Source organism: Callithrix jacchus, chromosome 6 (assembly GCF_049354715.1).
Source record: "Callithrix jacchus isolate 240 chromosome 6, calJac240_pri, whole genome shotgun sequence".
Classification (NCBI taxonomy): Eukaryota; Metazoa; Chordata; class Mammalia; order Primates; family Cebidae; genus Callithrix; species Callithrix jacchus.
Genome location: NC_133507.1, coordinates 26748759 through 26773397, shown reverse-complemented (window position 1 = coordinate 26773397; position 24639 = coordinate 26748759). Strand labels below are relative to the sequence as shown.

The 24639-nt window shown below is 49.5% G+C and overlaps 1 protein-coding gene across 4 annotated transcripts in view; it reads left to right on the top strand.

The window, feature by feature from the left end:
* Positions 1-24639, top strand: part of CEMIP (cell migration inducing hyaluronidase 1) — a 178189-nt gene that overhangs the window by 69597 nt on the left and 83953 nt on the right. The window contains exon 5 of one of the 4 annotated variants that reach the window (XM_078326908.1): positions 22818-23104. The exons of the other annotated variants lie outside the window; for them this stretch is intronic. The gene's annotated coding sequence lies outside the window, so the exon portion shown is untranslated. The remainder of the gene's footprint in view (positions 1-22817; positions 23105-24639) is intronic. 4 annotated transcript variants of the gene reach the window in all.

Here is a 24639-nt window from a genome sequence, read left to right as displayed (position 1 = left end):
AAAAAGTCTGAGAAGGATCCCTGTAGGAAACCGAGGTCTGAAAGGGCTGATACTTATTCTGGCCTCCACAAGCCACATGGACTCTGCCTATCTGGCCTCATCACCTGGCCTCCATCAGCCTTTTTCCTATAGAGAAGCCACTCACGCTCCGCAGTTCTGGGAAACAGACTGATGAGAGATTTAGTTCCTGGACGGCCGCCCCTCAGCTGTTTCTGCTCCATGCTCTGACACCTTGGGTTGGCCTCACAATCCACTCGACACCTTGTAATACATTTATAGACCTCTGTGGCTCAGGAACAGCTGTGGGAAGGGCAGAGCCTCAGCAGGCCAGCCCCAAGCCTGTGGGGCCTTTTCTCCCTGGCTGGGACTCAGGCAGTGGCTGGCATTTCTAGGGAGAGGGCTGAAGTTTGGTTCACATCATCCCATTTATGGAGGATTTCTCTTGGGGTTAGTCTTCCAAGAAGCAACAGCCGGAAAGGAAGGAAGCCATCTCTTGGTGGCCTGGGGCACAGCCTGCTCACAGATGAGAATGGGCTCCCAAGTGGAAAGAAGGGGTACAGGAAGCTGTACCCAAGAATCCGGTTTCCCCAGCTTCTCAAAGCAGGGCCAGCTCTGCAATGTGGGGTGCAGCTACTAAGAAGGGCAAAGTGGACCTTGCAGGGTCACAGACAATCTTTTCTGTGCTCCCAGAACTCAGGCCTCAACTTCCTCACAGTCAGCATGTCCTCTGATGAACACACAGGCTTCAGGGATCTCTTAAACTATTTTTTTTCTTCGTTTTGAGAGAGAGAGAGCGCGAGCCCAAGTCTTGCTCTGTTGCCCAGGCTGGAGTGCAGTGGTGCGATCTTGGCTCAGTGCAACCTCTGCTTCCCAGGTTTAAAGTGATCCTCCCACCTCAGCCACCCAAGTAGCTGGGATTACAGGCGCGCACCATCACACCCAGCTATTTTTTGTAGAGATGGGGTTTCACCATGTTGGCCAAGTTGCTCTCGAACTCTTGACCTCAAGTGCTGCCTCAGCCTCCCAAAGTGCTGGGATTATAGGTGAATGGGCCACTGCACCTGGCCAATCTCTTTAAAATGTCAAGTCCATGCCTCTCTCTTGATGTCCAGACCTGCCTCTGCAACTGCCTACTGCACCCCTACACTCGGCCACCTGAAAGCATTTCCAATTCAGCAGGAACTTCCAGCCAGCTGGGAAATCTGCTCCCCATTGTCTTGGCGAGGAGCCCCCTCTCTACTCCAACCCTGAGTCACCCTGACCTCCTCCCTCTTGCTCACCCACTTCACGCCGTGGGATCAGTTACTGCCTCTGCCAGTGACCTGAGAGTTCCGGCCCAGTTCACTCCTTAGATCCAGCTCCAGTTACTCGTGTGCTGGACAAATGAGGTGGATGAGGCTACTCTTAATCTGAATGTCCCATGTGGTTGAGCAGAATGAGCACCAGAGAGAGAGAGAGAGTGAGCAGGTGGTTAACAAGGAAGCCGGCTATCAATCGATGTTATCAGAGAGGTTCTCAAAAATGAGGCCAGATTGAAATATACTGAAGGTAGTGAAATACCTGAATGAGTGGGAAGGAATTCCAGGCAGGGGGGCGGAGCAAGTGAAGGTAGAGAGGCAGAGATGCTCAAGCGTGACCCAAGAGAGAACGCATGGCCCACAGTGCCTGACACACGCTAGAGATGAGTCAGCCCAAGGTGTAATGAGTTAGGTAAGAGCCACCCTCTGCTAAGCCATCGAGAGTTTGTAGGCGGCAGTGGTGGGGAGAGGGCAGGACTGAGAGCTTTAGAACAAGACTGGAGCATGCCGCATATGTGTCTGGGGAAGGTTCCGTTGGCAAAGTGGTCTGCAGGGAGAGGAGGCTGTTATGGCCGTCCAGGCAAGGGAGGGGCAGAGCGGGGAAATGTCAGGGTCAGGGGTGGGAGAGGTGGGAGGTGTGTGTAGGAGGGGCCAGGGGCTGTCTTTGGTGGGAGCTGGCCTGGGGAGTGATTCCTAGTCAGGGGTTTTGGGCCTGAGTAGAAGGACAGAAGGTGGCAGCTTCTTTATTGTCTTCTTTTTTTTTTTTTTTAAGAGACAGGGTTTCACCATGTTGGTCAGGCTGCTCTCAAACTCCTGACCTCAGGTGATCCACCTGCCTCAGCCTCCCAAAATGCTGGGATTACAGGCGTAGCCACCGCACCCGGCCTCTTTTTTTTTTTCCGAGATAGAGTCTTACTCTGTCAGCCAGGCTGGAGTGCAGTGGTGCAATCTCAGCTCAGTGCAACCTCTACCTTCCAGGTTCGAGTGAGCCTCATGCTTCAGCCTCCCAAATAGCTGGGATTACAGATAAGTGCCACCACACCTAGCTAATTTTTTTGTATTTTCAGTAGAGACAAGGTTTTACCATGTTGGCCAGGCTGGTCTTGAACTTCTGGCTTCAAGTGATCCACCCACCTCAGCCTCCCAAAGTGCTGGGATTATAGGTATGAGCCATCCTGGCCAGCCATCATCTTCTTTTTATTTTTCCAAGGAGACATGTCCTGTAGGGTGGGTGAGGAGAAGCTGTGATATCAGGGACTTTGCTGCCTCTAAAGTTGATGGTGGAGAGGGAAAGGGGCCCCGTCTCACTGCAGTGATTTCCATGGACCCAGCTATAGCCTGGCTGAGTTTTCTGCCAGGTGTATCAGCAAAGGTGCGTGCTCACCCCCTTACTTGTCAGCGTTCTGGAATTGTCAGTGACAGAAACCCAACTCCAATTAACAAGCCAACAGAGAGGGTGAAGGTGCAGAGAATCTCAGGTAGGATTGAGAAATGAAATTCTGGAAAGACCACTGGGGGAGGCAGGCTCAGGGATGGCTGAAAGCAGGGATGCAGGGCTCTAGTGCCAACAGGGAATGGAGCAGCCGATGGGGCTGCTGTCTTGTACTGAGTAACTTGAACCACAGCGGTGAGACTGACTTCAGACTCTCTCTAGCTCCAAGCCCAGAATCTCAGGGAAGCAACCCATTGGTCTGGCTTGAGTCAGGCATTCACCTGCGGGCCAGTTGGCAGGGGCCAGTGCCAGGGTGGTGCTAGCCCTCATGGGAGTCCCTGGAGTGACTATGTGGGAGAGGGAAAGGCAGGGCATAGAGGAGGGGAGGTGGTCAGACAGTTCTGGGGCCACCCCAACTCCACAGCAGGGACAGGAAGCAAACAAAGGGTGAATAGGAGACAGGAACATGGCCTAATTGGCTGGCAAATCTAATCTCACTCTAGGTGAGGTTGTTTTGGGGGTTAACATGAATCATTTGGTCCTTGATCTGTTGAGCACTGATTCTGTGATTCATCCAACAAGCATTTACTAAATCCTTACTCTGGGCCAGGCCCTCAATCAGAGGCAGAAAAGGGAAGAAAATAAGGTTCCCTGCCCTCCAGTAGTTCATGTTCTAGCATGGAAAAATCCACGTAATAAAATTCTGTAATAATAAGAGACCTGTGTTGAATAGAGGTGGGAAATAAGAAAGAGGGTGTTTCATTCCCCTTGGAAATTTATTAAAGGCTCAATGGGGGGTAGGGTTCCTCCAGGCATTGGTGCTGGAGAAGAGCCTTCCAGCAAAAACAGCAATGTGATAAGAGGCACAAACCACATGCTCATGTCAGGCATTGGGTGGGCAGGAGGTCGTCTGGTGGTCTAGTGTGGCCAGACTGTAAGTTAGAAGGTGATGCGGGGCCTGAAGAGAGGGAACCGGTGAGGTTGAGTAGAGAAACACCCAGGGGCCACTTCTTGGGAAGCTCAGATAGCAACACGGGTTTTGGAAGGGTGTAGAATACAAGATTTGCGTTTGAGAAACACCGTCCTGGCAGCACTGTAGGCAACGGATTGGAAGGAGGAGGAGACTGGAAGCGGCTATCGGGAGGCCCTGTGGATGTCAGGATAGAGAGATTCTGGGCTGAAGAGATAATGAGGAAGCAGAAGGCTGTGGTAGAACTTCAGGGGGGAAAGGGTGAATTCAAGAGCAAAAGAGTGGGAGGAGGTCAAGTTTGCTGGGCAGGAAGGGGTGCTTGGCTGAGAGTTCACTGCTCTCTTCTGGTGGAACTGTTAGTTCTTGGAGCAGCAGAGTGGTGAGAAAATGCAATGGCTTGAAACTCTGATAACTTGGACCCTGGAACAGATGTACACCTTGCCGATTATGTGAATTTGGACAAATCGCTTAACCTCTGAGATGTGGTGGGAGTTAAACCATGGAGTAAGTAAACAGCCTGGTGGCTGGTACACAGAAGGCCGTCAGAGTGTGTCACTGACATCAGAACTGGAACCTCTGGATTCTACGGCTACTTCCAATGTGTTTTTTTAAATAGGAGAGGTACAATTAGTGACTAGTAATAGCAACATTATTCTAGATTGGTGCAAAAGTAATTGCGTTTTTGCCGTTACTTGGAAGTTTCATGTAGAAGATGGCATTTGCTTTTATGGAGCTGGAAACGTTCTGACTCAGCTAACTGACATTTCCTCTGCCATCATCTTTCATACTGAAGCATGGTTTAAAATATACACCTATCATTTCTCCCCATTCAAAGACGGGTTTACGCCTCTGTTTTCATGTCCCAACATACTTTGAGGGATAGTCTCACCCTCTCCCTTTCTCCGGTTAGGCTAGGACCCTGGAGAATAGCCAAGTAAGGTGGTGCTTATCTCATTTTCAATCCTGGAGGAGGAGGAAGATAAAGTGTGTGCAGCGTTAAGTGTCTGGAAGGCGTTTATTTGATTTTCAGCTTGTCTTTGTTCCAACATGGACTGAATGGTAAACACACCAGAGCAGCTCCTAATAGGCACCTGCATAGCTGAGGGGCAGAATGTCCCGGTAGCCCACACCCGCATGCACCATCTTTGTGAGTCCTTCAAGCCTGCACAGCTCACCCCCATCCAGCCCTGGGATACCAGGTGAATCATGAGAATGACTTCCTCTGTTCTTACAAAGTCCCGGCCACCAGCGATGGGACTGTCAATGCAGGAGAGACATTGAGAATAGGGTAGAAATCTGCGCAGAAAAGTGTGTTTGTTGTAGCTGAAAGTTCCAATGCCCATTTAAGATCCTGGGAGAGGGCTGGGTGCGGTGGCTCACGCCTATAATCCCAGCACTTTGGGAGGCCGAGGCGGGTGGATCACAAGGTCAAGAGATTGAGACCATCCTGGTCAACGTGGTGAAACCCCGTCTCTACTAAAAATACAAAAATTAGCTGGGCATGGTGGCACATGCCTGTAGTCCCAGCTACTCAGGAGGCTGAGGCAGGAGAATTGCCTGAACCCAGGAGATGGAGGTTGTGGTGAGCTGAGATCATGCCATTGCACTCCAGCCTGGGTAACAAGAGCGAAACTCCATCTCAAAAACAAACAAAAATAAGATCCTGGGAGATAAAAGTCAGATCACTCATGTATGGGCTGAAGAACTAAGACTTTTGGTTGCAAGTAAGTTAAACCAAGTTGAGCTACATTTAGTCAAATGGAAAGGCGGGGAAAAAGCACGCGGCTTAGATTTACAGTGAGGAAACAGGTAGTGTCTCCTGGCATCAAAGGCAGGAATAAAGCCAGGCCACAAGAAGGGACTGGAACCAGGAGAAAAATAATCCGCCCACCTTTGGTCCGTTGTGCGCCTGGTCCAGTCTGTTTGACCTAGAAGTTAGAAAGCTTGCCGAAGAAGCGTGACTCTAGGAGGTCCATCCTGTGAAAGGGCAGATCACAGAGAGGGCGCTGGAGCGGAGTGGAAACCCTGGCTCGAGGCAGAGCTTTGGGAAGACTTGCAATATGGTGGTCCTTGACGCCCTAAGAAGGAAATTGTCCCAATTCAAATGGCATGGCTCTCATGGTAAGAGGTAGGACTGCTTGAGAAAGAAAATCAGAAGAACAGAGAGATTAGATTCCAAGGGCTCTAGAACACAAACTCTAAGGGCAAGCATTGTTTTCTCATCTCTCTGCTACCCCAGCCCCCTCCCAGACTTAAGGACAATGGTGTATACATAAGAATGGCTGAATAAACATATAGGTTGACTTGTACAGAACAGACATTTTTGTGGATCAAGACCGTTGAATATGGACAATTTTGTACGGTTCGACCTAATATGTGATGCACCAGCATTGAGCTGAATTGGGATCTTGCTTTGAATCTTTGTTACGGGATCTTGGGGCAAGTCATGGGCTTGATGTTTTAAGATTATTTCTTAGACCCAGGTGCTGGAAGCACAACTTCCAGATTTAATACCCAGAAGGAAACTGACAGAGGCAGGAACAAGCTGGAGTCAGAGAGTTCTGTGTTCAGATTCCAACCAGGCACTGTCCCCTGGGCCTCTGCAGGCCCTCAGTGAGCCAGTGAGGCCTGCCCTGAGATGCAACAGTGCTACCTCCTCTCTCTGCCAGGACCACTTTCTCTCATTTTACGGAGAAAAGCAAGGAATAACTTTTTCCAACTGAAGCCTCTGGAAGATCTTAGGTAACAAGGCCGACTAGAGCTGAACCTAGGCCAGCATGCTGGGCCACAGCTCAGCTCTGCAAATGTGGCCAGAGCCTGAGGCGGGGGCTCTGCTCTTCCCCTGGCTATAAACAACTTCCCCTGGCAATTTCCCCTGGCTATAAACCAGGCGTGGGCTGCAGCCCTTGGGAGACCAGGCTGAAGGCCCAGGAGATGCTTCAGGCAATTTGCAGTTGCTCCCTTGAATTCCATTTTTAATAGCATCTGTAGGGCAGGGAGGGCAAGGCTGACCTGTGAGCCTGGTGTCCTGATTTCTCAGGGCAAGACTCTCTCAAAGGTATTCCTTGAGCATCCACATTTGTTTTCAGCAAATTAGTCTCTGCCCTGTTTTTTTGGAGAACACAACTAACAATGGAAAACAACTTTTATATAAGAGAGCTAACTACAAACCAGGTGCTTCCCTAAACATCTCATCTACACCATCTTTTTGAATCCTTTCAAAACCTCAGTTAGACAGAAGGTACTTAATAGACTTATATGCTGGACAGCTCAAAAATGCCAAAGGGAAGTCGTGGGGAGGGAAAGCAGAAAACCAGAAAGAGAAAAAATAAATCCACGAGATAATGTTATATACAGAATGAAGCCATGCCTGCTTTAAAAAGAATGTACAGAAATTTCCAAGACTTGCAGAGCTGGTACATGCAGGCATCATATCTTTTAAAAGTCAAAGCTCAGCAGAGTATGGTGACTCAGGCCTGTAATCCCAGCCCTTTGGGAGACCAAGGCAGGAGGATCACTTCAGTCCAGGAGTTCAAAACCAGCCTGAGCAACATGACATAGAATTAAAAAAAAATTCTTTTTAATTAGCTTGGCCTGGTGGTGTGTGCCTATAGTCCCAGCCAGTCGGGAGGCTGAGATGGAAGGATGGCACAGGGGTTTGAGGCTGGAGTGAGATATTGTCATGCCACTGCACTGAAGCTCTTGGAGACAGAGTGAGACACTGTCTCAAAAAATAAATGAATGAAAGTGAAAGCTCCTCCTCACCAACATATGGTAACATTTATGGAACATGCCAGAAACTCCCTGATCCCTTCCAGTGCTTTACCTCATTCTTCCTCCCAACTGCTGTTTGGGGAAGGTCCTGTTGTCACCAGCATCTTTTAGTTGAGGAAGCTGCAGAACAGAGAGGTACCAGGACTTCCCAGGTTCACACCGCAGGTGAATGATGGGACTGGGAATTGAGCTGAGGACATCTGCCTCCACAGCATCTTGGAATGGAGGACAGCGGCAAACACAGCTCCTTCTGGCTGCATTTTGGTAGCAAAGTTTTGCCTTCTTTTGTTTGTTTTTAGACGGAGTCTCCCTCTGTTGTCCAGGCCAGAGTATAGTGGCACCATCTCTGCTCACTGCAACCTCTCCCTCCTGAGTTCAAGCTCCTACCTCCCGGGTTTGGTTCCTGTGTCAGCCTCCTGAGTAGCTACGACTATAGGCATGTGCCACTACGACTGGCTAATTTTTATGTTTTTAGTAGAGATGGGGTTTCACCATGTTGCCCAGGCTGGTCTCAAACTCCTGACCTCAAGTGATCTGCCTGCCTCAGCCTCCCAAAGTGCTGGGATTACAGGCATGAGCCACAGTGCCCGGCCAGTGCCATCTTTTTACTCCCAAATTCCACTTTGTTGGCCTTCCCTGAAGCAGTAATAGTAAGGCAGTTGTGTAGTAGAGTATATTAATGTAGTTGGATATTCCTTAGCAGTTCTAGGAAATGAACTACTGATACACGCAGCAATGTGGGTGAATCCCAAAACATACTGAGTGAAAGAGCCTTGTACAAAGGACTACATACTGGATCATTCCATTTACATGAAGTCCTAGCAGAGGCAACGTGAATCTATGGAATGTTTCTGGTATTTCTCACCTGAAGAGTGGTTGCCTCTTGTTGGAATTCACTGGGAAGGGGATGAGGGAACTTTCTAGGGGGATGATAATGTTCTGTGCCTTTCTGGGGATCTGGATTTCAGAGACATATGCATTTGTCAAAACTCAGCAAGTGTACACTTTAGGTTTGTGTGTTTTATTTACACATAAATTTTTCCTGAAAAGATGAAAAAAATATGGAACTCTGGTTAATAATATTCAGGTTGAAGTGTTTGAGGGGAAATGTGGTGGTGGTGTCTTTACTTTGAAATGAAAAACTAAGATTGATTTCTGGATGGATAGATATGCGATAAAGCAGGAAAATGTTACCGGTAGCATCTGGGTTGTGGTTGTGTTCATGTTCACTGTGAATTTCTTTCAGCTTGGCTGGGTGTTTGAAAATTTTCATAGCAAAACGTTGGGTCGGAGGGAAAAGCAATTATGTGGAGCCCTGGGGTCCCCTAGTGGTGAGTCAGGGGTCCCGGAGCTCAGGATTGCGAGCTGAGATTATGCAATCAGGAACTGTCATCCCTACATATCTCAGTCACAGCTCCCTGGCCCCGAGTAAGCACTAAAATACACATTTCCTTGGTTCTCACTTACAGAGGGAATACTGAGGCCCAGGGGAGGCCTGCCAAGGTCTCCCAGGCCTAGAACCCAGGATTCCCTGTTTCTGGCCACTCCTCCTGGCTAGCTTTATCCAAACCCATTTTCTTCCTTAGAACAGGGGCTTTTGTTCTATAGCCCAGGGCTGTAAATTTCACCTGCGAGTGGGGATCCAGGTAACTGATCCCATCACAATGAGCTGGTGGCTCCCAGGGCTGTAAAACAGGCCTATGCGTTAGAACCCCACCTGCCAGTGGCTTCCTGTAGGTGTATTTGAAGTCACAGGAAACCAGAGTGGTTTCTACAAATAAATAACCCAGGAAAAGACAAGCCTCTCAGATCAAAGGAGGACTCTGGCCCAAACTTGAACTAAAATCAAGCATGCTCTTTCGACTCCACTCTGGCGGGGCAGAGGGAGGAGTGGAGAAAGTCTATCTGCTGTGCAAACATTCCCTGTCTCTGCCCTTCCTGGGTTTGTGTGAGCCTGAGAACAGGAGCCCGGGAGGAAGGCTGCACTCTCTGAACTGCTGCCAGGCCCTGCCTCATGGCATTCCAGCCCGACTTCCAGGCACAGCAGGTGCCAGCAAATTGGCCTCTTGTTGTGTCCAAGCCAAGGGGCTCATTTGTGGGCTGCACGCCTGTCTCAGGGCTCTCGCATAAGCCCGCTGGGGCCCCCAGATCTTTGAGAAACTTTTCATGGCATCCACTGTGTTTGGTGGCCCCACTGGTTAATATTAATGCTACTGGGGGAAGGGAAGGGGAATGGAAGGAGATGCACAGAAGCCAGCAGATCCAACTCCTTTCCCAGTGAGGGAAGATGAGGGCAAAAGGTGTCTTAGAGTAGAGAAAGGACCCTTAGAAGTTGAAGTTTGCAAACTTCACTGTGTGCATTAGTCACTGGGGATTGCCGATCAGTGTCGTGGGTCAAGACCCCTGGTTTCTAAGAGGCTCTCAGGTGATGCTGATATTGCTGGTCCCTGGACCACACTTCCAGCAGCATCACCAATGGCCAAATCCCTCCCTTCATGAAGTGTATGTACAATAAGCAAACTCATTAGCAAATATAAGATTATAAACTGTGTGAAGAAAATAACCAGGTTGCTACAAAGGGCGCTGATAGAGAGGACCTTCAGATGGGAAGAAGAGGGCAGGAAAAGCATCTGTAAGAACAGGACTTTAGACTGGGACCCGAGGATGAGTGGGGTAGTGGAACCACATGTAAAAAGTCCCTGGGGCAGAATCAAGCTTGGCATCTTCAGGGAAGCAACAGGCCCGTGTTGCATGCATGGAGACTGGTATGAGATGAGGCTGCAGAGGGGTTAGGCCACACGCGGCTGGATAAAGGGCTCTGACTTCATGCTAGGTGGGACAGGAAGCCCTTGGAGGGTTTTAAGCAAAAGCATGCCACGATCCATGCTGGTGGGTCTATGGAGGACGGACTGGGATATGGTGGGGAGTAGGCTGTCGGTGGTTCTTGCACAGTTCTTCATGCAATAGTCGTCAGCCTTAGTGGTAGTGATGATTTTCATTCTTTCTGATGTGGGTTGCATTTTCTAGGGACATGCCTGTTTTGGGGACACCATACAATGGAGGAAAAGAAGTCTTCTTTTCCAATAAAGTAATAGGAGGCCTCATTAATTATATAACCATTTTATGAGAGCAAAAAGCCTTGTAAAGAACTAACCTTCATTTTTCCTTCCCTTTTTGGCTCCTTATTAGTTAGGATTGTTTCCATAGTGAACGTCAAAAACACAACTCAAATTGGCCTAAACGAAAAAGAAACTGTATTGGCTCATGCATTTGAACAGTCTGGGATAGGGGTAGCCTCAGGTATTGTTGGGTCTGGTGCTCAGGTGTGAGCCTTCTTCATCTCTAGGCTCCACATTCCTCTGTGCAAGCTTCACTCTCAGGGAGGCTCTCTCAAAATAGAGGCAAAGGTGGTCCCAGCAACTCTGGGCTTGCCAACCGCAGTGGGATGAGATCCAGCTTTCCCAGTAGTTCCAGCCAATGTCCCTTTTCTTTGACTTGGGTCATGTGAACATCCCTGTGCCAGTCACAGCAGCCAGGGCAATGTACCTATCCATGGGCCAGGCTGGGTCACTCATCTACCTTAGAGCCTGGTGAGTGGGTCAGCCCCTGTTAGCCACATGGACTGAGAGTAAAGGGAGAGGTGGGAGCAAAGGAACATCAAGGTGCTGAATGCGGGAGCAGGGAGTGAAACCCACAAACACCCTGTGTGGGCTCCTCATTCATTCTGAATACAGCACATTCTCCCATCCACCATTAAGGATGGTTCCAATCTATCACTTTTTGTTATAAACCTTGCCTATCCTGAAGACACCCAGCTCTGGGAGCAGGAGGCATCTTACTGGCAATGAACCCCTACCTGTCCCATCTCTCCTACTGCTCTCAGCAGAATATGCCTTTGCCCGGGTCAGAGGGCCCTTGCCCTACAAGGCCCTTGTTTTCAGTTTGAAGGATGCCTCTAGTTCACAGTCCACATGCTGGAAGGCAATGGTGGACTAACCCTAACCTGGCTCTAAACACAGATCTCAATCCATGGCGTCTGTACTGACTCTGGGTAGACAGCATCAGAATCGAATGGATGGTAGGGCACCTACTTATTGTGCACCGAGAATGGGAGAACTGTGTGGGATGAAAATCCCTTACACATTTAGCGGCCAAAAGTATTGGAGTAGTGAAGGGAAAAAGTAGTTTTTCCTTTAGTTGGTAGAGAGAAGAAAACGTATCTTCCCCTTCCCACTGTGCCTCTAGAAGGACTTTACCTGCATCAGAATCTTTCAGGGTGTCTGGCTGGGGTACAAATTCAGATTACTAATTCCTGCTCCAAACCTAGAGTCAGAACCCTAGGGCTGGGGCGGATCTGCCTGCTTGTCAAGCTCTGCAGAGGAATCTCACTCTCTCTTACTCATACACACGCACACATGCATCCACACGCACACATGTACACACGCAGGCACACACACATTCCTCTGGACCTTTCCAGCTCTGGCTGCTGGCTCCCCCTGCTTTCAAGTCATCTGGGTGAGTCTCTCTGGTGCTCTGTTCCCCCTGTTCCTTCATTTTGGAAAGTGGGTGCTTTAGAGTTACACTTCTATCATATTAAAATAGTTCGAACGCACAGAACAGAGCCACACATAGAACCACTCCAATAACGTTTTCCAGGGCCTTCTGGTTTTGAGAACTTCTTTCACATCCAGGTGTGTATGGTGGGGCCCACTTAGCTGGAATCACATTACCTGTCTTCCCTCTGGGCACTAGAATCTTAATGACAGTTGTAAGTCAGGCCCACACAGTCTGCAATCATGGGCTTGCTGTGCTGGAGGCATCACGCCAAAAGGATTAGTTGTCAGTGTGAAAGCCATGATGGGATGAGAACGTCACAGAGCTCGCTGCAGGGTTTATTTAAGCCAGCACTGCAACACTGCAAACACCACATCCAGTGACGGGGTTTTCAGTGCCCTTCTCACCTAACAGCTAATCAATGAAGCTCTGAGCCGAGTGGGCATCTGCTGCAGAGAAAGGCATGGTTTCGACAGCATGCCCGGCTTCAAACACCACACACATCCCTCCTCTCCATTCCCACCTCCACCTTGCCTCCACCCCAGTTTCAGCCACCTGGCTGTTCACGTCTTATCACCCTCAACTTACCCTACCCCCAGCTGTGCTGCCGCCTCTGCCCTCTGACCTCACCGCTCCGCTCCAGCCCCTGCTGCTGCATCCTTCACACCCTTCTCTTGCTGTGTCCCCTTGCCTGGAGGGTCCCATGGCATTTCCTAACCCCATTGTTTCTTCCTTCCGCTGCCTGCTCCAAGGTCACTTTATCAGGGGGAACTCCTCCTCTGCGTGATTTCTCTTTGTAGCTCTTTGTACAATCCGACACGTGGGATGCATTTCCTTGCTTACTGGTTTCTGTTCTTCCTCCTGCAAACCCTCTCTCCGACAACTGGAACCTAAGCTCTAACCTAATCCCGGGCAGGGTCTTTTCCTGGGTTGTCTCCTGCTGTGTCTCAATGCCTAGACCCATCACGCAGGAGGCACTATTAATAAACACGGATTGATTAATGAAATTCCAGCAGGGACCTCCAGGCTGCACTCCTGTTCCCCTCCCATTCCTCCTCCCTGTCCCTGGCAAGCATGAAAGCACACAGCAGCTCACTCCTCTGGCTCCTCCTGTCCGCCAGTGCCCCCACGCCCACGCTTTCAGGATAAAGTCCAGACTCCTTAACTTTGCACTGAAGGTGCTTCATAAATGAACCCTGCACTATGCCCATCTTCGCTGATCCCTGGCACCTGCTGTGTTCTCCAGGCATCCTCACTCTCCTTCGGCACGAGTTTATCCACTTGGAAACAAAGCTCTTCCTGGGACCATGAGCCTCCCTTCCTGCATTGGGCCGGGAACCCCTCAGTGGGCAGAATGGGGAAAAGAGCGCCATTAAATAACCCTGATGAGGAGTGATGTGGGTCTTGACCCTGGTGGGGGTGATGGGGAGAAGGCAGGAGGCATCTGGCAAAAATTTATCTTGAGCTTCAGAAACAAGTAGGCACACACAGAATAACTTCAGACCAGAAGAAATGCCAGGCTAACTGCTGATGCTGGTATTTTCAGTTAACAAATACAATTGATGAAGTGTTTATTGCTACAGTCACTTATGAAGCCAGTACAGTGCACACAACCAGCTGGGGAGGTGTGTAGTCCAGTGAGTAGACTTGGGGAGCTCCAAGTTCTGACTCAGAGTCTCAAGAGAGGCTCACCTTACCTCTGAGGTCCTTGAACTCTGTGATCTGGCTGCTCTTGGCATCATTTGAGCTTTTAGCAGCTGGCTCTGGGGAACCAGCCCACACCACTTTTGCCCAGGGAACTGGGAATAAAAGGCTCATGGTGGGGCAACCTTCTGGGCTCCCCTGACCCTGACAGACTCCCTGCTTGGAGGAGAGCCAGCCGGCAGAGCCTTCTGTGGGTGGTGCCTGGGGAAGCCAGAGTTGGGACTCAGGTCAGCTTGCCTTTGACGTCAGGTGGCAGCGCCTGTCTCGAAATACCTGCTGCATCCGGTGATTCATAAGGAGGCTGAGGAGCCCAGGTTGAGCTGGTGGAGCTTAAACTGTCTTTCCAGATGAGGTTCACTTGTTTACAGACCATCCGATGGGCTGGGAAAGCCAGGCAGATGCTCAAATTCAGGAGAGGACAATGGGGCTTCCGAGAGCGGAATCCTATCATGGAAGAAGCTGTCCTGTGCTATGAAGACTCAAAGCTGGGGCCAGAGGGACAGTCAGGAGAGGTTTAAGGTGGAGAGTGAGCCAGCTGCCAGAGCAGGCTCATTACCAGGACCTGTGTGTCCTAAATGAACCTCTCTGTTAGCCTCCCTAATACTGTGGGAGCCAGGTTCGCCTGGCTGTGGAACATGGAACCAAGCTTGGATGCTCCCTTTCCATGCAGATAAGATGGGCCACTTTCAGCGTGAGGTAGGAGGCAGCTTCCAGGGCGGGTTGGGCTGGGGGAGGATACTTCCTGTGCCATGCATGAAGATAGCAGCAGGTGGATGAGGAGCAGGAGTGGGGATGGATCTTAGCTAAGCTCCCAGGGAGAGGCTGTGGCTGTGAAAGCCCAGGATATTTGTAGAATGAGCTGGGACAGGATTTGTGTAGGCACCCGTGGGGAGTCCCAGAAATACCTGAAGGAATCATGCAAGAAGCCTGTCCTATGGGAATAAGTGAATTTCAGAGGTGTTGGGTGTCTATGACCTGGGGACTGAGGGCAGGGCATACTGGGACACTTGACTTACTTTTTTGTTTTGAGATGGAGTCTTGCTCTGTCACCACGTTGGAGTGCAGTGGCGTGATCTCGGCTCACTGCAACCTCCGCCTCCCAGGTTCACGCAATTCTCCTGCCTCAGCCTCCTGAGTAGCTGGGACTACAGGCACGTGCCATCATGCCCAGCTAATTTTTTGTGTTTTAGTAGAGACAGGGTTTCACCGTGTTGGCCAGGATGGTCTCAATCTCCTGACCTCATGATCCACCCGCCTCAGCCTCCCAAAGTGCTGGGATTACAGGCATGAGCCACTGCACCCGGGCTTGGCTCACCTTTTCTAGTGTGCAGTGTCCCCTCCAGAGAGTCCTGGGATTAGCGGGAGAGGCCAGGAACCTTCCTCGCTGCAGCTTCCAGTCACCCCAGACTGTAGCAGGGGCAGGCTGGCCTTGGACTTGCTGAGCCTGCGAGCACCTGTATTTGTAGTAAGACTTCCCCTCTTGTTTTATGATGATGGGAGACAACCGACTTTCACAGGGAAGATACTCTTTTTTCCCCAATTCAGGGTAATGCTAACATGACAAAAACAGAGTAATATATATTTTTTAAAATCTGCTTATTTTAATGTCTCCAATTTCTGCTTCAAAATATACTCACCTGGTTTGATAGAGGGCATTGGACAAAAAGTTCAAAGTTGCAGAGCTAGCAAAGAGCCAAATTCCTTTGGCAAACACATTCACTCAGTCCAGTGTTGACCGGGCAGCCTTGGTGTGCCAAGCTACTGAACTAAGGTCTGTTGGGAAGAAAAATGTTTTAATGGAGTCCCTGCTCTCAAGGAGCCCACAACTCAAGGCGGAAAATGTTCAGGAACTCCAAAGGCAGAATGAGATAAGCTTAAATAAGGGGTTGATAAGTCTGATATAGATGCAGAGGGAGAAGAAATTGACAGGAAATTTAGGACCAGAGAGAACCCTCTAGGGGAGGTAAAAATTATTTTATTTTGTAATTAAAACAAATTATACATTTCAAAAGCTGGAGCATGGCAGCTGGAGGATGGTGGGGAAGAGAAAAAACACTGACGTAAAGGAAGCAAACATCGGAACAGGGCAAGGCCTTTGGGGGCCAGGAGGAAGTTAGTGGGACTAAAAATGGATCTGCTCCCTGGGTGCTGCATTTCCCGCACCCTTTCCCCTCTGTCACAGCCCCTCACCCAGCAGGTGCTGCGTTTTCATTCATGGAATCCCCCAAAGGGTAGGGATTTAATACTGGGATGGGTAAACCAAGTCATATTTTCTCTCTCTCTCTCTCTCTTTCTTTCTTTCTCTTTCTCTCTCTCTTTCCTCCTTCCCTTCCTCCCTTTCTTCTTTTTTTGACAGAGTCTCACTCTGTTGGCCAGGCTAGAGTGCAGTGGCTCACTACAACCTCTACCTCCTGGGTTCCAGCGATTCTCCTGCCTTAGCCTCCCGAGTAGCTGGGACTATAGGCGCCTGCCATCACACTTGGGTCATTTTTGTACTTTTAGTAGAGACAGGGTTTCATCATATTGGTCAGGCTGGTCACGAACTCCTGACCTTGAGATCTGCCCGCCTGGGCCTCCCAAAGTGCTGGGATTTCAGGCATGAGCCACCATGCACAGCATATTTTATCTTTTAATCCCTTTCCTCTCCCATCCCTTCCCTTCCCCTTCTCTCCCCTTCCTTCCCTTCCCCTCCCCTCCATTCTCCTCCCCTCCCCTCTTTTGGGAGCTGTGCTTTGCTTGAATGTGGAAGACAAGCAAATCCCCCCCGGAATAAAACAATGAGCCAGGTTGCAGAGCAGAAATGACCTCCTCCCACACCCTGGCCCTCTGAGGTAGCAGGCACCTCCCCTTACCTACTCCTGAATTCTCTGCTAGGAGGCTGTTTCAGGACCCCAGGACTCTGGCTTGGTGTATCTGCGACACTTCACATAATCCAGGCAGAACTTTCACCCAGAGCCCAGTGAGGGACTCTCATTAGGTCATACTTGGGTTTTTCCCCAGGTCATAAATATATTGCCCGACAGGGGTGAGTTTCCTGCATAAAGCCCTCTGTGACAAGTTTTCCAGAAAGCAACTCTTGTTTAGATGTACCTCTCATCTGATGACGCAGGGCTACCAATTTGCTACCCAAAAAACCCATGTAGTAAGCCGGTGTGATGGCAGCTGCATCCGTCACTGCCCAGGAGGCAGACCTGGGTAATGGAGACACACTGACCTTAATGAAGTCTTAATTCGGGCCGGCCCATGTGCCACACGCATTGCAAGCATCATCTCATCCCATCTGACAGACCTCTAAGACATACATACTATTATTCTCCCACTTTACAACTGAGCAGACACAGGCTTAGACTGTTAAGTGATTGGCCAGTTACGCAGCCTTAAGTGGCAGGTCTGAGACTTAAATTTGGATCTATCTTGTGATAAAGCCTGATACACTTTCAAATATTTAGGAGGTTGACACTTAACTGATGGGTGGCAAGTGTCATTTTGGGATTTAGTGAATACTCTGTTAACTAATGGTTCTCAAACTTAAGCACATATCAGAATCACCTGGAGGATTTGTTATGCCAGCTTTCGAGGCCCCACCCCCAGGTTTTTCTGAGTCACTAGGTCAGTAGGTCCGCAGTGGGGCTGAGAATCTGTGTTTCTGACAGGTGGTGTGATGCTGCTGTTGGGGAATGCCACCGTGAGAACTGTTGCTCTGAACTGGCTTATAGCTCTGGTAAAGACCTTCTACACTGCTCTGAACACTGACGCTCTAAACTAGAGTTGTTCAGTAGAAGTTTCTGCAGTAATAAACACGTCCTCGGGGGCCGGGCATGGTGGCTCACGCCTGTAATCCCAGCACTTTGGGAGGCCGAGGCGGGTGGATCATGAGGTCAAGAGATCGAGACCATCCTGGTCAACATGGTGAAACCCCGTCTCTACTAAAAATACAAAAAATTAGCTGGGCATGGTGGTGCGTGCCTGTAGTCCCAGCTACTCAGGAGGCTGAGGCAGGAGAATTGCCTGAACCCAGGAGGCGGAGGTTACGGTGAGCCGAGATCACACCATTGCACTCCAGCCTGGGTAACAAGAACGAAACTCTGTCTCAAAAAAATAAATAAATAAACACGTCCTCAACGTGTGATGTCCAACACAGTAGCCCCTAATCATATACAAGCTATGGAGTGCTTGAAATGTACCTAGTGCAACTGAGGAACTACATGTTTAATTTTGTCTAATTATAATTAAATGTAAATGTACATAGCCACATGTGACTCATGGCTACCGTATTGGACAGCATGAAGCTATGTCCAACCTTTTGAATGGGAGGACTTTCTTTGCTTATCTGTGATGGTGGCTATCATGAAAATTATGCACAAACTTTTTTTTTTTTTTTTTAGCTCATTAGCTCCTGTTAGTGTATTTTGTGTGTGGCCCAAGACAGTTCTTCTTCTTCCAATATGACCCAGAGAAACCAAAAGCGTGGACACCCTGCCAGATTTGTCATTGTGGCTAAATTATTTACTCTTAGGTTTAATCTCAAATGAGTAATTACAGGTTGACTTTTCACAAGGACGTATCTGGTTTGCGGGGAGGGTCATGTGCATTATTCAGATTTCTGGGCCTGTTGCATAGGAGGATGGGACTTGGGGGATCCTTGAGGGTGGGGATTTTACCTGCCTTTTCCCCCAGCACCAGCACAGCAGCCGCCCATGGGATACCGAGACCGTGTGAGTTGAATGAATATGAGGATTAAATAGTTTCAAGAGCTGCCTTTCTCCCAACTACAATTGGCAAAGGCTTTGAAACCATCCCTCCCCGACAGCTGATTTGTGGGGTGAGGAGGGATTTGGATTTGATGGCTCTGCTTCTCTTGGGGATGGGTGAGCCCACGAGGGTGAATTTGCTACCACAAAGAACAGTAGCCTCTCTCCTCTTTGGCTCTGCATGTGGTTCCCGAGTGGGAATTTCCCATATCAACGTTTTTTGGGGGAAAGATAATCTAAGACTCTTGGCTGGTCGCGGTGGCTCATGCCTGTAATCCCAGCATTTTAGGAGTCCGAGGCGGGTGGATTACTTGAGGTCAGGAGTTCAAAACCAGCCTGACCAACATGGTGAAACCCCTGTGTCTACTAAAAATACAAAAAAATTAGCTGGGCATGGTAGTGAGTGCCTGTAATCCCAGCTACTCCAGAGGCTGAGGCAGAGAATTGCTTGATCCCAGGAGGCGGAGGCTGCAGGGACCTGAGATGTGCCAATGCACTCCAGCCTGGGTGACAGAGTGGGGAAAAAAAAAATTAGCAGGGCGTGGTGGCAGCACATACCTGTAATCTCAGCTACTTGGGAGGCTGAGGCAGGAGAATGGCATGAACCCGAGAGGCAGAGGTTGCAGTGAGCCGAGATCACACCATTGCACTCCAGCCTGGGCAACAAAAACAAAACTCTGTCTAAAAACAACATCAACAACAACAACAAAAAAACAAAAACCAAAAAGAATCTATGGATAAAAGATATCCAAGTTATGCGTTTACTATCCAAATAATGATTTGAAGTGTTGCCTCAATAGAAACAGAAGAGGGAATAAATGGGCCTAGTCTTCCCCTCTCTCGCCTGTCGTCCCAAGCAAGCAGAGTGACAGAGAAGATGACATGTGTCCCATAATTCGAGCTCAGATGGTAATTCCCCTGTCGGATACTGGTTCAGGTTTCCATTTAGTTGCTCCTAATCATCTTGAGCAGCTCCCTTCTGCTCTGTGGGCCTCAGTTTGCATATCTGTAAGATGGGGAGGGTGGGGGTGAACTAGATTGCTGCTTAAAGCGTGGTCCACCAACCAGCAGCACCAGCCTCCCCTGGGAGCTTGTTAGAAAGCCAGAATCAGACCTTACCCCAGACCTATCCGAAACTGCATTTTAACAAGTCCCCTCCCTTGCAATTGGTGTCTTATTCCTATCAGCTCCTACCTTCTGTGAGCCTGAAGCTAAACGGTGATTTGTTTTATTTTTAGGAATTAGAAGCACAGTTTGTGGAAGAGACAGCAGGCTTTGGAGGGTCTCTGGGGTTTTTAGTCTTTGCAGCCATGGGAGAGGTCTGGGCAGGTGTGTTTTCAAAAGGTGAAAGTAACTCATGCCAGAGAAGCATGTTTCACGCAGCAGCCTGGGATGTCCCGATTTGCAGAAGCAGAGGGTTTTCTAAGCGCTTCTCTCCAAAGATGCAGGCTAGGGCACCCTGTCCCTGGGGTCCCAGCACAGTGGCCCCACACATCCTAAGGAGACAGTGCTGAAAGCAACACCTCTGAGAAAGGGCTGGCAGGAGGGAGATCAGGGCTGCTGGGAGTTTCCCAGGCTTGCAACTCTTCCTGTGTTTATCTGATCCAGAGGGGTGCTTGGGCTGTTCTGTCTCCCATCTCCTTTCTAGGGATGCTGTGTCTGAACCAGGTGACCAGAAAGATGCATTTCTCTGCCAGGGGAAAGCTGGGCCTGGGGAGGGACGAGTGGTGGGTGGAGGCAGTAAGGGATGGGGGGTGTTTGGCTGCCCCTTACCTGACCCAGGAGAGGAGGACAGGGTCCTTACTGAGCAATGTCCGAGAAGGGTTTCTGAATCACAGTTTGTCAGGGGAGATTCCTGAGCTCTGCTTTCCTGTTTCCATGGTTTCTGGCATCCACGAGGATAGACTTGGGTCCTTTGCCAGAAAAGGAGCTAAGTGGGCCCTGTGTAGGTGATCCTGCAGGAGCCATGGCATGGATTTAAAAGTCCATGGACAAGAAACCTAGGTCATAAAGGAAGAGGGCAACATGGAAGCTTCCCTGACCACAAGAGAGCTGGAGGGGGATTCTTGCCCACCTTCCCTCAAGCTCACTCAGGTTTGATTTCAAGATCATGGATTTGTCTACCAGGGGCAATGAAATGGCTCAAATCAAGCATTTACTCTTCCCAGTAAACCTGGGTGAGAGATAAGCAGGGCATCGTGTTATTGTTCCCATTTTATAGAATGTGGCTTCTGGAACCAGAACACCTGAGTTCAAATCCTGACTAGGCCACCTACTGGTTCTGTGACCCTCTGCAGAACCCCAGACCTACAGAATCAGAATCTGCATGTTTTAGCAAGGTCTCTCTGGAAAACAGATGCACACTGAAGGTTGAGAAGTGTTGACTGTGCGATAGCCCACACTCCTACCAGGGCCTCTATTCTGAGATCCTGAGATTGGACTGCAAATAATTTCATCCCTAGGAATTAGGAGCACAACTTCTGGAGAAGAAGGACAGGCTTTGAACTCTATCACTTATGTCCTGTATGACCTTGGGCAAGTGGCAAGTTATATGCTTTGTGCCTCAATTTCCCCATCCATAAACTAGAGATAATAATTATACCTAGCTCAGAGTATTGCTCTGAGATGGTAAATTAGTCAATGTAAGCAAAGTGCATAAAGCAGTTCCTGGCACCTCACAGCGTCCCGTCCCGGTAGTGTTTGCTTCGATTGTTACTATTACTGTGACAGATGAGAGACCCGTGAGCTTCAGAAAAGCTGGGTAATTTACCGAAGGATGTCGTATTAGTTTGCTAGGCTGCCGTAACAAAGTAGCACGGCCTGGACTGGGTGAATTCGGCAACAGAAACGTGTTTGCTCACAGTTCTGGAGCCTAGAGCTCTGAGGTCGAGGTGTCAGGAGGGCTGCTTTCTTCTGAGTCCTCTCTCCTTGGCTTGTTGGTGGCTGTCTTCTCCCTGTGTCTTCACCTGGTCTCTCCTCTGTGTCTGCACCCTGGTCTCATCTTCTTATAAGGACACCAGTCATATTGGATTAGGACCCACCCATCTGAAGTCATTTCACCTTAGTTGTCTCCTTAGTCCTAACTCCAAATGCAGTCACATTCTGAGGTACTGGGGGTTGGGATTTCCACATGTGAATTTGGGGAGTGCACGATTCAGCCGGTAACAGATACATAACCATTAAGTGACATATCAGCGTAAACAAAACTGTGCCCAAGAGAAGTCACAAGGGTGTGGTTGATTCCAAAGCCTGCTACCTCTCCACAGGATAAAAAGTGACCTGTATATTCTCGTGTGTCATTTTAAGAGAACCATCCAGCATCATTAGTCTCAAATAAAATGTTTCCCTTGAACTTTGCTAACTGAAGCAGAGTGACTATCTAGATTGTTCTGTCCTTTCTAGATTGTTCTATCCATCTCTTTATCTTCCTTTGCCTAAGAAGATAGCAGCTTACCATTTGGGAGTATACTTCCTTGCATTCTGGCCTCCCTCTCCTCTTGCCAGTAATACTCGAGAGGCAGGATTCACATCCGGTTCCTCTCTGTACCACCCAAATCGCCTACTCCAGGGACCAGTGATATCTGTGAGTTGACATTTTTCAAGTTAGCATATCTCAGTTAACCCTTACCACAATAACAACTGGTTACCAGTAGCATTATTGTTCCCATGTTGGCGATGAGAAGGCACAGAGAGATTAAATGGCCTGCCCGAGGTCACACGGCTGATGAGAGCCAGAGTTGGAATTCAAACCCAGATTTTCAGGTCCCATCTCCTGTCTCTTCTCTCATGCCACGGACTGTCCTTGATACCAAGAGACTTAATGGCTTGATCACTGACCATGTGTCAGTGTCTCTTGATTCCCACAGTGACCCTGAATTTATGGCACATCGTCTCAGCATTACAGACTTTTAAACGGGGCACAAGTGGCCACATGGCACCCTCCATGTGAGCTGCGTGGCTGGGATCGAAGACTCTAGAGCACACGCTCCTGGCTACCCCACTGTCCTGCAGTCACTGAGATTAACCTTGCCTAGATTTGGCTGAAGCACGAATCGCCTCCTGCAGGGTGGGCAGGGAGGGGAATGCCTCTCTCTGCTGTCTTATTCCAGGAAACCAGCTTCCAGGTCACCCCACCAGTCTCATCTCACCTCCTGCCTCACAGCTTAAACTGACCCTCTCTGTTACCTCCTCCTCCCTCTTCTTCCAAGAATCCCTAGGGAAGATCCTGGTTCCCCATGAGGTTGAGGGAGTCATGGGAGTGCTGTTGCTCTGCGGCCTCTCTGGAGGCTCCTGTAACACTTAGCTCCTTTCCTGTGTCTCCCCTTGCCCTGCAGGTGACCAACCCTGGATCCTCTGAAGCAGAGAGTGACACCAGCAACCAACGCCTCCTGCTCCTGCTTTTCCTCTTTTGTCTCTTGACCCTGTGAGGTCCAGCAACCACGGGGACTGAGCAGCAGCTGGACCTGGGGCAGCTGAGCTTCTGGAAAACCTTAGCATGTTATTGTGAAGACTTGCAGAGTATCCTGAAGTGCTGGCTTTTGGGAAAGGATGCCTGCATTTTCTTTTGCAAAGGCTCGGCTGAAGGAGTTTGCTGCACCCTTTAAGGGACAGGCCAGCTCAGGTCCTCATGGCTTGATCTCTGAGCAGCCCTCTAACCCAGTGAGGACAGCGGTCAACTGGTCTCCAGCCAACAGCTTCCTGTAGAGACTTCCAGCATTGTTAGCTAACATGTGCTCTTTCAATGCCTTCAACAGCTGGGAACTGTTTCAAGACTATCTTGCCAGCTAAGAAGCAGAATCCCAGTTCCTGTTGCCAGGAAGCTTTTAATGGCCAGTGGAGAATGCTGTCCTCCCTTGGTGAAAGAATTCCCAAGTGAAATTTGGGAATCTTTTAGGATTCACTTCAACAGAATGTTTCTGGGGACATGTATCTTCAGGCACTGGAAGCCACTCATGGGCAAGAAAGCCCAGATGACCACCAGCCCCGCAGTGTGGGATTGGCCTCCATGGGCAGGGCAATCTCTCTGCCCCCAGTGGCTTAGACAGCTGGGTCTGAGACATAGCAGAAGGTCTCACAAATGTTAGGAGAAGGGAGTTGAGCATTATTCCTCCATGTGGAATTATTTTTGCATTTATCCAGAAAGTGACATTTTTTGTTTGATCTTTGAAATCACCTGTGATATAATCAGAAGATGTCAGACCTTCAATGTCCAAGTCACCACCCTCCCCACTCTGTACCTGGGAAGTCTGAGGTCCACAGAAGGGAACGTGTTTAATGGGGGTTACCCAACAATTTAGGGCAGGAGGGGTGCCCCCACCCAGCCTACCTCCCTTGCCCTCTCACTTCCAACCTTGCAGTCTGTCATCTTCCTTGACCAAGGAAGGGTTCCTCAGGGGAGCCCATGATGAGCGGGACACTTTGGTAGCAGACAGCGAACTATTAATACCTTTGGTTTTTCTATACTGGTGGGGAGATCTGAGACCAGGGTTCTGGCTTTTCCCTGAGGACCATAAAATGCTCCTATTCCTGATGTCCCCTTCTGTCTATTGTAAGGAGGGTGAAATGGAGCACTCCTCTTCTGGGGGCCATGGGAAAGGCGCCACTCCCAGATGCTGTGATGCATGACTTCAGCAATCTGGCTGACATGACTAGAATGGGCCCTGTTGTTCTCAGCAGAGCAGGCTTGGGTCAGGCAGGGTGGCAGTTGAGAGGACACGGCAGGCATTGATTCTGGGAGTATCATTTCCTCCCTCCCCTGGCCTCCCAAGCACACCTGTGTGGGAGGTAACAGGCAGACGGCGCAGTGTCCTCCTTTCAGACCCCTTGCCTGTCCCAACTCACTGAACTTGCACAAAGAGCTTCACTTTGAACCAAAAGGTCGGGGGTGATCAGATTTGTCGCTGAGCTGGTTTTCAGAGAGGAGCCTGGGCCGGGTGAGATAGATTTTGGCCCTTTTCTCAGTATGGGAGAGTATCTGTGTCTTTCTGGGCACAACTACAGTCATATTCAGAGGAGGAATTGGGGAGACCGCATAGAAGCTGGAGCTGGCCACCCCCAAAGCCCGTCTCAGTTCCCTACGTGCACCACAGAGGACTTGAACAAACACTTCTCTCCAAGTGGCATTACAGCTGGAAAAGGAAATCTCACATCTTGTCT